The sequence below is a fragment of the Montipora foliosa genome, chromosome 1 (assembly GCF_036669935.1).
Source record: "Montipora foliosa isolate CH-2021 chromosome 1, ASM3666993v2, whole genome shotgun sequence".
Lineage (NCBI taxonomy): Eukaryota > Metazoa > Cnidaria > Anthozoa > Scleractinia > Acroporidae > Montipora > Montipora foliosa.
The window spans coordinates 21,495,586-21,510,010 of record NC_090869.1 but is presented as its reverse complement, the minus strand read 5'-3'; positions in this window follow the sequence as shown (position 1 = coordinate 21,510,010).

Below are 14,425 nucleotides of genomic sequence, written 5' to 3'. Positions count from 1 at the left end.
TCATGACCTTGGTAATTTCCTTAGATACTATTCCATATTATTGTATCACGTCTAGTAAAAGATTTGATTTGAAAGTTTAGTGTAGATTACCGGCGGAAGGAAATCTTGTGTTGAATGTATGGATTTCGCTCGCGGAATGGAAAAGATTAGATGTATAATAGGGTGATAAGTTATTGAAGACGTCATGCATTATTAACAATATACGCGGCCAAATAGAAAATCGGCCTCTTCAAAACACACGTTCAGCGGACCGCAAAAGACTGACAGCGGACTGCTAATGCATTATCAGCCCTACAGCTGATTGGTTCTTGCTTCAACTTTGTGATATGCCTATTATTTATAGACGATTTTACGCATTTTTTCGGTAATTTTAAATAAGTTCACTGGACTGAGTTGATTCTTTAATAGCTTGTTCAATCAACACTTACATGATGATTTGAAGTGACTTTGATGTAAGGGATTTAATATGTTTATCGGCATATAACAGATTAGTGTCATCAGAAAATAAGTAAAATGTTAGTTTTTCAGATGATTTGTATAAATCGTTGACGTACAAAAGAAATAATAAAGGCTCCAGCACGGCCCCTTGAGGGACGCCACAGGCAGTAGGGAGTTTAGTAGAAACCTCTGAACTAATTTGAGTTGATCGAACACGATCAGTAAGATAAGACTGATAAAATTGATCATTGACAATACCTCTAATACCATAGTGTTGTAATTTTGTAGGTAAAATGCAATGGTCAATATCGTCGAAAGCTTTCTTTAAGTCAATGAATACACCCCATGAGAGCATTCCTTTTCAGATTAGATTTGATTTACTATATCAATTAGTGCATGTTCAGTTGGACGTTTTTCCTTAAAGCGATACAGTGAATCATAAAGAACTCCATTTGTCTCCAAAAATCCATTAGTCTACGATACATCGTTTTTGTTTGAACATTTATTAAAAACAGAGAGTAAAGAGATATTAATCACAAGGGTCTGTTCATCCTCTCCTTTACAAATTGGAACGGCTTTGGCATGCTTCAATTTCGACGGGTGGACATCAATTTTCAATTGAGTTATCGATAAGAGTGCACAGACGCCTTGAAATAATTTTGCTAGCGCATTTCAGAATGCGAGTAGAACAAGAATGTAATCCGTATAACTTGTTAAGTGATGTAGAAAGCATTTCAGACTCAATTTCATTAGGAGTGACCAGTTTAAAGACAAAAGACCCGGCATTCTTTTGCTTTGGCAAGTAACTAAAATAATGCTTTTGTTCCTGAGGACCAATGGTTCAAAACATTGGGTATTTCAGTAGCCCTAAGTGATAATTATCCATTTCCAGGGCGCTTGAGAGCTGTTATTACGTTATTATCTTTCTTTTTCCGATTTATTAGAAGATTAATCCCCTTCCATGTATTCTTGAGTCTAGACAGGGTTAGGATTTTGTTCCTGTAAAGTTTATATTTAGCCATGCCACCGAAGTAATAAAGCTCAGTTTTCTTCCGAATTGACATTCTTATACCCCTACTTATCCAAGGTTTACTCAGGTTGCATTCTTTTGGGGATATTCTGACTATTCTCATTCCGGATTAGGAAAAACAGAACACACAGATTTGCAAAAGAACACGTATTCTGGAAACGGAATGCTATTAGCGAAGGTGACCTGGGAACTACTGTATCTGCGCATGCGCCAGTTGCGTTGACATGGTGAGTGAAAAAGGTTTCCCGAAAGTTTGGAACACGAAAAGTTGAAATATGGCCATAAGTCTCAGTTTTTTGGCGGTTTCCTCGATTTTTCGGTTTGTTCATTTGCTAAAAACCTTAAGGGGGAAGATGACGATTTTTTTTTTACTTGTGAGTGCTTTGCGTAATGCAAATGTGTCCCCATAGGCTCTTGTTCTTGATGTTGACTTTATTGAAAAAATGCTCGTGGTTCTTGTACAAACCAATTAATGCCAACGTCATTTCTTTTGACCAGACAGGGGCACTTTTTTGAAAATAACACAAACTGACACCTCTTCTTGTTCTAGCACCGGTAAAGAAACATAAGAGAGGCCAGCACACCCGCATCTACGGTAGACATTTTGCATCGCTATTCCATTCAAATTTTGACAATTTTCAAGCCGCCGGCGGGTGACTAGCTGGCCGCGTATCATTTCCCGCCAAAACTTTCCCAAAAGAACGCATATTCTGCCCATTCGGAGTGAACCGTATTCCGGTCATTCCGTTCATTCTGCTATCGGGAGCAGAATGTACGGAATACTATTACGTTCATTCCGAAAACGGAATGGGTCCCATAAGAACACGAATACCGTCTATTCCGTGTATTCCCATTTCGGAATAGTACCTAAAGAACGCGCCCTCAGTTGTTTAGTTTTACGTTTTGAAATTGTCTTGAGTGGGGGCGTGCTTATTAATTATCATTTCAAGTTTGTTATACAAAACAGAAAAGATGCATTTATGTCATCGCCTTCAACGGATTCCCAGTTGAGCTGAGAAAGATGGTTCAGAAATTGATTTTCCGAAAATAATCACGAATTTTGACTTTGGGCGGGATAGATTTCTCACCTAACGCATGACAGACACATAATTGTGTCGTGTGTAATGATCACTGATAGGGTGTATCGGACACGATGTTATCGCTATATATGTCAGGGGCACCCAACGTCAATTTTCGGAAAATATCTGTTCGGAAGACGATTTGAGATATAGAATTTTCGGAACATTTGCTGTGAAATTCCTTGCTTGCCTGCCTGGATTTTCGAAAATCTAAAACATGGTATAATTGCCCATTTTTAACGGATTTTTACCCTAAAAGGGTCACCTAGAATTTTCGGGAGCCTTTTTCTGGCTGAAATTTTCGAAAAGGTAAGTTTTGATCCCTAGAATTTTCGGATCACTAGACTTTCAGCTAGGGAATCTGAACAGATGAAAAATATTTACGGGATAAAAATATGCCTATATCTACCGTTTAAATACTAAAATACGTTTAACGATGTTATGTTTAAGTGGTTTTGAACTATATTCTCGTTTGGTGCCCCTAATATGTTGGCATCATAATTGTTGACAAATTAGAGTAGTCGACTTATTTTGCACTCTTGTGGGTTTATCAATGGTTGGGATGAAAGCATAACTCTGGAGAAGATGCAGGAATTCTTGTGCATGCTCACACGAATCATAGGAGAGGAAGCCATTTATGTTGGCATCCGTTATTATGTAAATCCGCCTTCGAGAAGGACAGAGTTTTTCAACCGTTTGCTCACAGTAGTTTAGAACTTTTTCTGGGCTGTTGTACTGTCTATAAAGAGCTCCACAAATGACATCAGGTTTGTTAGCAATGTGGATTGAGACCCACAAAGTCTGGAAACCTTCATCACACGTTCTTTCAATAACTGTATAATCAAAGTCATTGTGAATATATGGCACTTGACTTACACCTCCAGCCTATAGAGGGGTTGGTACGTGACTCGAAGCGATAATTAGGTATTGAAGGATCAAAATCAAGAGGTAAATGAGAAATTTGAAAAATTTGTTTCTGTAACCCCGATGACACTAAAATACAGCTGTAGGTCATCCTCAAAAACTAAAATTTGACTTGATTTGTGTTAATTGTTATTTTCAGTTTTCGGTGTCCCCAAGTAGTGCTCCAGCGCTAGGACGACTAGACACTTAAGGTTACTCCAAACCTTCGCGGGTGCTCTCCAGAAAAGAATAAATCGTACGCACGCTGTTTTAAAGGAAACTACCACAAACTATATATCAATACAAAAGTTAATAATTGCAGAATTTATCTATCCGTTTTGAAGTGTATAACAGCCAAAAACTGGATAAGCGCGGCGACAAACAAACCGTACACGACGGCCATGTTGTCAACTCGACTTTTAATTAACCCATAATATGCAAACTCAACATACATCCGTCACGTGATGTCACGTAATACATTACATCTTTTTCCCCCTTAGTTCAAAAACACAATCTCTCAAAAAATCACTTTGTTGTTAACTGTTCTCAGAGGGGTAACCCATGCCTAAAACGAAATCAAGGTTCAGTCACATAGTCCTTTAAATACTCTGCGGCCCTCTTGGTGCTCTGGGATCTCCTTAGCAACCTTGGTGGATGATGTCTCCCTTTGTTTTCCTCAGCTGCGTCAGGTACCTGGATGGGCTCAGCCTGCATTACAACATCAGGTAGGTCGTCATCCACGATCACTTTGGTGGGAACTGCATATCTTTTAAGGAGGTGATCAACATGCCTTCGGGTAACCAACCTATCTTCATACTTAACTGTGTAGGACAATGGACCTGTTCTACTTGCAATGTGTGCCTTCTTCCACTTAGGCCCAGGACTGAAATTCTTCACCAGAACATTATCTCCCTCTGCAAATTGTCGCTCTTTCTTGGTGTTATCATGATGTACCTTCTGTGCCTCTTGTTGGGTTTCCACACGATGCCTAAGTTCTGGCCGAATTAGGTCCAGTCGGGTTCGTAGGCGGCGGTTGAGCAGCAACTCCGCAGGTGTAACTCCGGTGGTTGTTTGAGGCGTTGATCTATATGCCAACAAGAATCTACGAAGTCTAGTGTGCACCGTACCTCCAAATCCCTCCAACTTCTTCATCCCTTCCTTGAAAATACGGACAGACCTCTTCTCTAAGCCATTAGACGAAGGATGTCTAGGAGCTGTTTTCACATGTAAAATTCCATTTCTGGCCATAAAGTCTGCAAATTCTTCACTGGCAAATCCCGAACCATTATATGAGACAACCATTTCAGGTAGCCCATAATTGGCGAAGGCTTGACGGAGTTTCTCACTATAGTTGCGGTTGCACTAGTGCTGGATGTTGGATATACTTCAATCCACTTGCTGTAGGCATCGATAACAATCAGAAATAACTGTCCCATAAATGGTCCAGCATGGTCAATATGTATCCGAGACCAGGGCTTTTCCGGCCACTCCCAAGGATGAAGAGGTGCTGTCGCGGGTGCTGCACTCCGTAACTGACATAATTTACAGGATTTGACCTTTTCCTCGATGTCTCCATCCAGCCCTGGCCACCAGAGATAGCTGCGTGCCAGGTTTTTCATTCTTACGATTCCTGGATGGGCGGTGTGTAGATTCTCTAAAAGCTGTTGCTGCCCCCGAGCTGGTACGACCACACGGTTCCCCCACAGAATACATCCGTTATGCGTGCTTAATTCATCTATTCTTATGTAGAAAGGCTGCAGGCCTGGGTCAGGACACTTGTCACCCAAGCCTTGCTGTACTTTCCGGAGAACCTGCTGTAGCACGGGATCGGAGGCTGTCCAATCAGCAATGTTGTCTGCACACACAGGTAGAGCCTCCAACCGATCCATCAAGAGTATGGTTTCACCAGGTACGGGAACCTCAACTACTGTATCCGACAAGCGACTAAGGCCATCAGCATTTCCATGTTTAGATCCTTCGCTGTAAACCAAATCGTAGTCATTGGCTGCTAGACGTAAAGCCCATCCTTGAATTCTCGGGCACGCCATCACTGGCACAGCTTTGTCTGCCTTAAACAGACCCAAAAGGGGCTCGTGATCTGTGAAAATCTTGAACCCCTGTCCGTACAAATACCGGTGGAACTTCTTGATTCCAAATATCACTGTAGCTCCCTCCTTTTCCAGCTGAGCATAATTTCGCTCGGCAGATGATAGTGTCCTTGTGGCATACGAGATCGGTTTTTCTTTTCCATCAATAATGTCGGAGAGAACAGCTCCCAGTCCATAAGGCGAGACATCACAAGAGAGCACAAGTTCCTCGCTAGGATCGTAATGAACTAAGAGATCTGAGGAGTTTAACATGCCCTTAGCTTGGTTAAAAGCTTCCATCTGTCTTTTACCCCATATCCATTTACCGTCCTTGGAGAGGAGTTCCTGTAGAGGACTCAAGACAGTGGACAGATTTGGCAAGTAGCAGGCATAGTAATTCAACATCCCCAAGAACGCTTGGAGCTCCTTGACCTTAGTGGGTGCAGGAGCTTCATGGATGGCTCTCACTTTGCCTTCCACTGGTTGTATTCCACTTCGGTTTATGCGATGTCCCAGATAAACCACCTCTCCTTGTAGGAAAACACACTTCTTAAGCTTTAGGGCCGGGCCTTGTCTAATCGTGCCAATACTTCCTTCAAATGTCTCAAGTGATCGTGCCTTATCTTACCGGTCACCAGGATGTCGTCAATCCGGACTACTACTTGCGGTATTCCTTGGAGGAGGCTTTCCATAGTTCGCTGGAAAATGCCGGGAGCTAATGATATGCCAAAAGGGAGACGCTTGTATCGGTTGCATACAAATCTTCGATCTTGGGAATAGGGTAGTTGCCTGACTTGGGTGATTGATTGATTGTTTGCTTGTAATCCCCACAAATTCTGATAGTGTCGTCCTCCTTAACAATGGGAACAATGGGTGTGGCCCAGTCTGAGAATTCAACTGGTTCTATAGTTCCCTCTTTGACAAGCCGATCCAATTCTGTTTCACTTTTTTCACGCAGGGCGTAAGCTACCGGCCTGGCCTTAAAGAATCGTGGTTTCTCTGAAGAATCGATGTAAATTTTGGTCTTCACTCCTTCTACTTTCCCCAGACCCTCTTGGAAAACAGTTGAATGTGCTTCCAAATCGGATTCAATTCCTTATCCATGGTGGTTAAATTGAAATCGCACTCCAGTCTAAAGAAATATGCTGAAGCCATTTCCGGCCCAACAAACACGGACCCTCTCCACTGATTATCACCGCTGGTAATTTGCCTTTAAACCCATTGTATTCTACTTCCAACTCACATTCTCCCACTACAGGAATAATTTCCCCTGTGTAAGTACGCAGAACCGTATTCACAGTGTTCAATTTCAACACTTTACCTGACTGGGACAAAGTGTGAAACGTTTTCTCATTGGTAACCGACGTTGAGGCTCCAGTATCAATTTCCATGCTTACATTCACTCCATTAATTAGCACTGTCACTTTGTAAGGGTTTTGGCCTTTACTTGCATTTACAAAAAAAAGTTGATCATACACATCATCCCCCCCGAGCATCTTCATCATAAACATTACCAACATCTTCTAGCTGGTGTAAGTTACCTGAGCTCTGCTGACCTGGATATCCCCTCTGATTTCCTTTATTTGGCTGAGGGCCTTGCCTCTCACCTCTCCACTGACTTCTAGTGCGGTTTGGACATCTATAGACGATGTGGCCTTTTTGCTTGCAATAAAAACAGTTCAGTTCCTTAACCTGCAAATTTGCGCACTATGATTTCCTCCACACCTAAAACAAGAAGACTTGTACTGCATGCCTCGTCCATCCACACGTCTCGTTCCCTCGCTTGTTCCATCCCCTTGTAAAGTTACCTTGTTGACCGCCTTCGACTCTTTCGAGTCCTGAAGCACCGCCATATTTTTGGAAGTAATTTCAATCGAGGTTGCAATCTCATATGCCTTCGCAAATGTTGATTCCTTCTCCACCAGTAGACGTCGTTGTATTTTCTCATCCCGAATTCCGCACACAATCCTGTCCCGAAGCATTATGTCAAGAGTATCTTCATCGTGTACTCTGAACCAAAGAATACATTGTGGGAAGAATAACTTATTTATAATCTTCTCTTCATTTTTTCCTGCTCTAATTAAGATTTTATCGTTCCAAGCGAAGCCTTGATGTTTGTACATTTTCATTTTAGCTTTAAAACAAAGAAAAACCATGCAATTTGTGTCTGCCTTCAAGGCCACGAGCGTAATTACTGTCGTCATTTGGGCTCTCATGTAATGGACTAAAAGCGTTGCGTGACAACGCACAATGGATGTTTTCCGCTCACCAAACTCTTCACCCTGATTCTCTTTTGTCTTTCTCTTTGATTGTAAGCCATTCAAGTAGGCCATTATAGCTCAATGTAGATCATTGTAGCTCATTGTATGCCATTGTAGGGCCCTCATTGTAGCTCATTGTAGGTGATTCGCTAATTTAGCTTATAATGTAGCCAGGCCCGTAGCTGGAGTATTTCAAGGGGGATTCGTATCCATTTGTCTGACGAAAAACGTTTAGCTTAGGGTGGGGGTAGGGAAGAAAAAGCGCTTTTAATCAAACGTCAGTTTGGATCGCTCTAGTATTGCAAGTCCCTTAATTCCCTACTAAACAAAAAGCTAGTGCATTATTGGTATAACACTGACAGTTCGTATCATACAACAAGGGGCCACAGTAACATTAAGTGTCACAGCAAATTTGATAGCTCTACCATTCGCGGATGCATGGTAGCAAATAGCTCCACTACTTCTTCAAGGTCTATTTGCACGTCGTAATGGATATGCATAAGTGCAAGTGACGCTAATCTGTTCTCGCTCATCGTGCATCGTATATAGGTGTTTAACCTTCGCATCGCGCTGAAGGACCTTTCGCACTCGCACCTAGTTACGGGCAAAGTGGATAGTACTTGGAGCAGAGTGAATATGTTGGGAAATTCATCCTCGTCGCACTGCTTCAGGGCTGTGGCACACGAGCCCAGGAGCTCTTCCTCCTCTGCATACTTTATTCTCCACCGCCGAAATTCTGCCGGGAAGAGCTGTGGAGATGGAAGATCGTCCATGTACATATCGACGACCCCTTGTAACTCTTGCGACTTCGTTTGATTTTCGTTAATTACAGAGGGAACCTGCAGGGCTTTCTAGTTTGTTATATAGTTAGACAGCAGTCACAAAGCGTCTTATGCGGCAGCGTTTTGACCACGATGGCTCCCAAAACCGAAAACATAACAGTGAAAACAACAAATACTTTATTTTGAATAGGCTAGCGCAAGCTCAATCCTGACAATCCTGACAATGCAAGAGTCGGTGCTCGGCGATGATGTTGGCAACAGCGAAAAAAAAAACTCTTGGGCCTCAAGGGGGGTTCGTTCGAGACCCCTAAAAATCCAAGTCCCATTTTTTTTTTCTTACTTCCCCCAAAAAAAAGAACAACCCTTTTTAGACAGTCCATAGTAACCTAGGTTGAAAACATTTGACCTAGGTTGAGAACATCAACCTAGGTTAAAATTAAAACTAGATGCTTCTGTGAAGCATACACTGGCTTGCCTGTGGTACGTGCTACAGAAAATCAGAAGGCACTGAATTGTGTGGTATTGAAATACAGCATTCCAGTCTCTGAAGAATAACAAATAAAAGAGAAGCGAGAAACATTGGCTTCTGGGCTGACATGTTGATAATTTTCAAGTTCCCTCACAACTTCTTTTCACCACAAGTGTGCCCTATGAGCATCCGAAAACTTTGTAATACTAAACTTCACTGAAGTCAAGCCCTGTTTCGCGGGGTTAGTGTTGGGATGGGAGACCAAAACAATAAACCCCTCATAAAAAACAGAAACATCTGACCGAAAATACTATTAACGCTAACAAATGCGAACTCAGCAAGGTACAGATTCTGTTAGCTTGCTTTATGCAAAACAAATATTGATGAAAAAGCAAATAAATATTGATACACAGTTTTCAGAAAGAGCAGAAGGAAGTTTCCCGGATGGTCGATCGAGAATAAAATATTTACGACATGAAAACAACATTAATTTTGAACCGTGAATATAGAATATAAAAAGTTACGATCAGCGACAAACATTTTGGGAGATTTTTGTTACGTTCAAGTAAATTGCAAAATCGAAAGTGACATGGCCGGAATTCAGCGGGCGCCGTGATTAAGTTACCGCGGCATGTTTACTCGCCAAACAGTGAAGCATCTGTGTCAAATGATGGCAAGATACCGGGTTTTTGTAAGTTTCTTTTTCTGTCAAGTGTTATAAAGTTTGACAATGAAATGAATGAGAGAAGTCAAAACAAAGATCACAATCGCCCAACTCTTGTTTATGCAAAGTCAAAATTTACTCTCCAAGACGCGTACGACGTTATTTATCACCAAGTAATTCCATCATTTTGGAAATAGCAGCTACTTTATTATTTATCTCAAGTTTTCACTGATTTTGGGCCTCATTTTGTTGAAACTCAAGCACGCTTCCAACAGGCCTGTGAACCCTTCCTGCTTACAGAGCAATACTAAAAAACTTCTCCCATATCACATTTGAACCTTAAGCTCGAAAATTCAATACACAACATGATATTATAATTCACAAAGGCAGAAAATACCACAGAATCCTTTTCCAGCGAAAATTTTATTGAAACAAACAACATATTTGCTCTTAGAGGCGAAAACCTCTTCCTATTTGATTGCGTGCGTGAAGACAAGAAACTCAATTGTGTCAAATTACCATGTACTTCAGGTAAATACTGCTCACTTTGATTTCGTCTCGACGGGCGATATATTGTTGTCGAAGTCCAGTACTCGTCGCTTTTGAGATTCATGCCTAGTTTATCCAACTGACTTTCCATTATTGAGCTCCATAAGGGTATATTTTGTTTAAGGATCCACTAAAACGCCATTCGCGTTGCATGACTTTCGACGCCATTGCAGGCTAAGTTAATGATTCTACTGTGTCCACCAGAGAAATCTAGTACGCAGTTCCACTACCCTCTCGATCCTAAGAAAATACGCGCAGAAGGCTCTATACACAAAGACACCACTTACCAGGGGAGTGACAGGCAAGACTTTTACCGACACGGAAAAAAAAAAAAAAAAAAAAAAAAAAAAAGAAAACAAACAAACTAAACGCAGACCTCGACTGGGTTTGCCCATAGGCAACCCAGTAATTAACCTATATGAACATGAACTAATAACTGATAACAGGTCTGACCCTTTTGTCATGCAATCGCAAACTGATTTAAATGCCTTTCTGCCGTGTATTTAGTACTACTTCCTTGGATTTCTATTTCCTTTATAAGCAAATCTTTGTGTGGCAGTCTCAGCCCCTGGATGTTCCCCAAGGGGGTTTTGAAACTGTTCCACTAAGGTGAATCAAGTGCAGCTTGACATCCCGGCTCTACAAGATATGTTCTTGGAAGGGTAGTTTCCTGCTGGGTCAGCTCAAGGTAACCTATCCATGATGAAAAGGATGGCTTTGACTTTGTATTTTTCTTCTGAAGTTAGTTTTTCATAGGCCACTTTTTTCTTTTCTATTTGCACATGCAATAGCACAATACATGAGATCAAAGGGGGTTTCGAACGAGGGTTTCTTTGTTTCCCTTTTTTTGTTACTCTTCCTTACAGTACTACCAACGGACTGTGTGTGTTACTTTGAGCTTCAACAACATTCCATGCTTCGCTCCATTGGACGTCCGAGACTTCGTTTCCTCTATAGTAACGGCTAAGCCATCGGATCAGCAACTGAAATCTTTTTGACATTTTTTCTACTAATGATTTTAAGTTAAGCTATTTCCAAGCCTTCACAACAACCACCATTTCGCACATGTGTAAATGACATAAAGTGGGACTCATAAAAATTTCAGCTCTTCCACAGTTATATGGCCGCCGATGGAACTTTATGAACAGGTTAAAGGGTGCCGGCTAAATTTATCTGAAGAAGAGTGAAGATGTTCTGAGTCTCCAGTGCAACAAAAACAAAGTTGTTTGCAAGACGTGGGCTCTTGATTCTAAAAGACAAAGTCAAAATATTGTACGAAGTTTATTTACGTCGCCATGCAAAATACACTAGGAACAAGGCATCATTTCTAGTCACGATAACAAACCGATTTTCTTTCTTTTGCGCAAACAGATCTAATTGATTTTCGTAAAATAACCTGTAACTGTTCTAAGGAGCATCCAGTGTAAATGGTTCTCTTGAAAATTATTACTCAAAGTATTCGTGGCTATTTTCTCTCAGATGTAAGGAAACATCAAGGCTTTCTAGAAGCTTCTAGAACACTAGAACTTCTATTCTGGATGGTGCGATTTCGGTCGAAGTTTTAATCTGACAAAGGAAATAATTTGTGAGTAAAGTGATGACGGACTTTTGCCGCAAACACAACGTTCGCACTGTGAAAAAAGAATGGTGGCACGTGCAAATAGGAGAACGAAAGATAACCTTTGCAGTTTAATCAAAGAAAAAAACTTGTTACCAAACCCCTGGTGTCATTATCTTGGAGAAACCGCTTGTAAAAAAAGATGCATTCACAGAGCCATTGCCAAAATGCCGTATGAACACTGTATGAAGTGGTTTTCGGAACCTCTCGGAGAAAAGAAATCAAAAAGCCACAAATGAGTGGACAAGTCACAGCTACATCAAATACAGAGCAGGAAAATTGTCAATAATTTGAAAGAGTGGACCGCGCACCGGTGGCTCAGTTGGTTGAGCACCGGGCTGTTACGCGGGAGGTCGTGAGTTCAACTCCAGCCGGACCAACACGCAGGGTCTTTAAATAACTGAGGAGAAAGTGCCTCCTTTGTAATTACATCTGCAAATGGTTAGACTCTCTAGTCTTCTCGGATAAGGACGATAAGCCGGAGGTCCCGTCTCACAACCCTAATTGGTCTTCGTAAAGAACAATCAAAAGCGTCTCTAATTGGTGCATTCATGTTACCACGAGGAGTGAGTAAGCGCCATAAGGTTCAAAGAGCCAATTTTTGGCTATAAAAACCCTACGGCGCATGTTCTCCTACATAGAGTTTCCCAGAGCCTTGGGTCGATCCGAGGCTCTGGTGACAAGAATGACACCTGAAGGGGAAGAAGAAAAAGAAGAAGTTCGAACTTCAGGATTATGCGGCGCTTAAAATTAATAAAATGGAAAAGGAAACGCCCCTTCATCCAAATGTGCTACTTGCTCAAATTGTATAACTTGAAGGGGATTAGATTAGATTTATCACTACAAACAGATTCAGCAAAATTTAAAAAAACAACAAATATTTTATTTGATCGGGTAAAGGAAATAATACTTACAAGAGCCTACAAAATGGCTTCTGAGCAATAGATTACGAAATCCTTTTTCCTGACTTTTTGTCAGGACTTTTTGTTTTCTCTTGCTTTTGATTATTACGGATTCGAAGTAAGCAAAAGATAGAGCAAATAACTAAGCAAATTAAAAATCAACAATACATCATTGGGGTTTTCTAAAATACTCATGAAAAACTTTTAAGCTACATTAAGTTTATCCACTCACCTCCAGAACCAATTTACTTGTTTACTTTTTAATAACTGTTGGATTTTCATTAATCTCAGGTTGAAAACATTTAAAACTAGGTTGATTTGAAATATACGTAGTTTAGATTTAAATTTACCTGTAACATAATTTATACACTAAAACAGTGGAAAACAGTGGATAGCGTTGAAGGTGCGCTGTGATTGGCTGCTCACACTGTGCAATTCACCTCCGAGCAACTCGCGCGGGATTTGGGGACGAAAATATTGTAATCGCAGCTCGGTAAACATCTAACACAAGCAACCGACACTGAGATGAATAGTTGCAGAAGCCCATAACACGGAAGTGTCGATCTCCCTCATTTGGCCCATCAGTTAACTGTATTACCTAAATTTAGAATACGGTTCCCGCTAAATGACGGCCAGTCAGATTTTGCTGATGACCACAACGCCTCCAATTGCTTGTGCTTAGAGCGGTTTTCAATTGAGTTTCCAATCGTAATTAGCGAATTGCTTTGGTTTATGATTCCTTCACTCATTGATTGGTTCAAAGTTCTCGCGCCAACTTTTTTAACCAATCAGAAGTTAAACCAAAAGCAATCGTGGCTCGCACGTGCACATTTTCCTGCGTTTTGTGTCGGCTACTATACGTGTAATTACTGAAATCCCTGCCAGCCGGGATGACATTTCGCTATGTAATCGCTTTCATTAGGCCAGCCTGATTAGTACTAGTAAAACCAATGATTTCTGACCACTTAAAGAAAACTGGCTCACTAATTAGTTGTTTTTTATGATTCAATGAAGTATATATATGTGATACCAAACAGCTCTAAACTGTAACACAGTTTATCTTGATTATAGTTTCGCGATGAAACGTCTCTTTTCGTCTTTTTTCGTATGTTCTTTGTTTTTGTTTTTTCATGCGGCATATTTCAAAGGCCGGCTTGTGTCATCCCTTGTAACATATATCATGGCCTGGCACTTACGTCACTGACAGCTCGTCTCAATTTTATCTTCACTTTTTCCGTAGTTGCAGACTTGTCGGTTTGCCAATGAAAAAACCGCAGATGAAAATTAATTCGCCCTCTGAGTGATCCAAACCATTTCTTGTAAAGATGACAATCTTGCAATCAAACGAACAACGTTTTTAATCACTGTGTGAATTTGCAGTTTAATAACAGCCGTTTCAATAGAAGAAAACTTTCTTCAAAACTCTTTATTTTGAGATTCGACTGAAGTGTTTTTCACCGCAGGGCTGAAACTCAATGGTAATTGGTCCGTATTGAACATTAAAGTTAAAAGGCATAGGACATGCAAGAAGATATTAAGTCCAAGAATCAATTTACTGTTTACTGATTGGTTGATCCATTTTCTTACAGTGTTATTTTGAAAAATGATGGTTGTTTATAGCTGCTTATTCGTGGTCCTCTTTA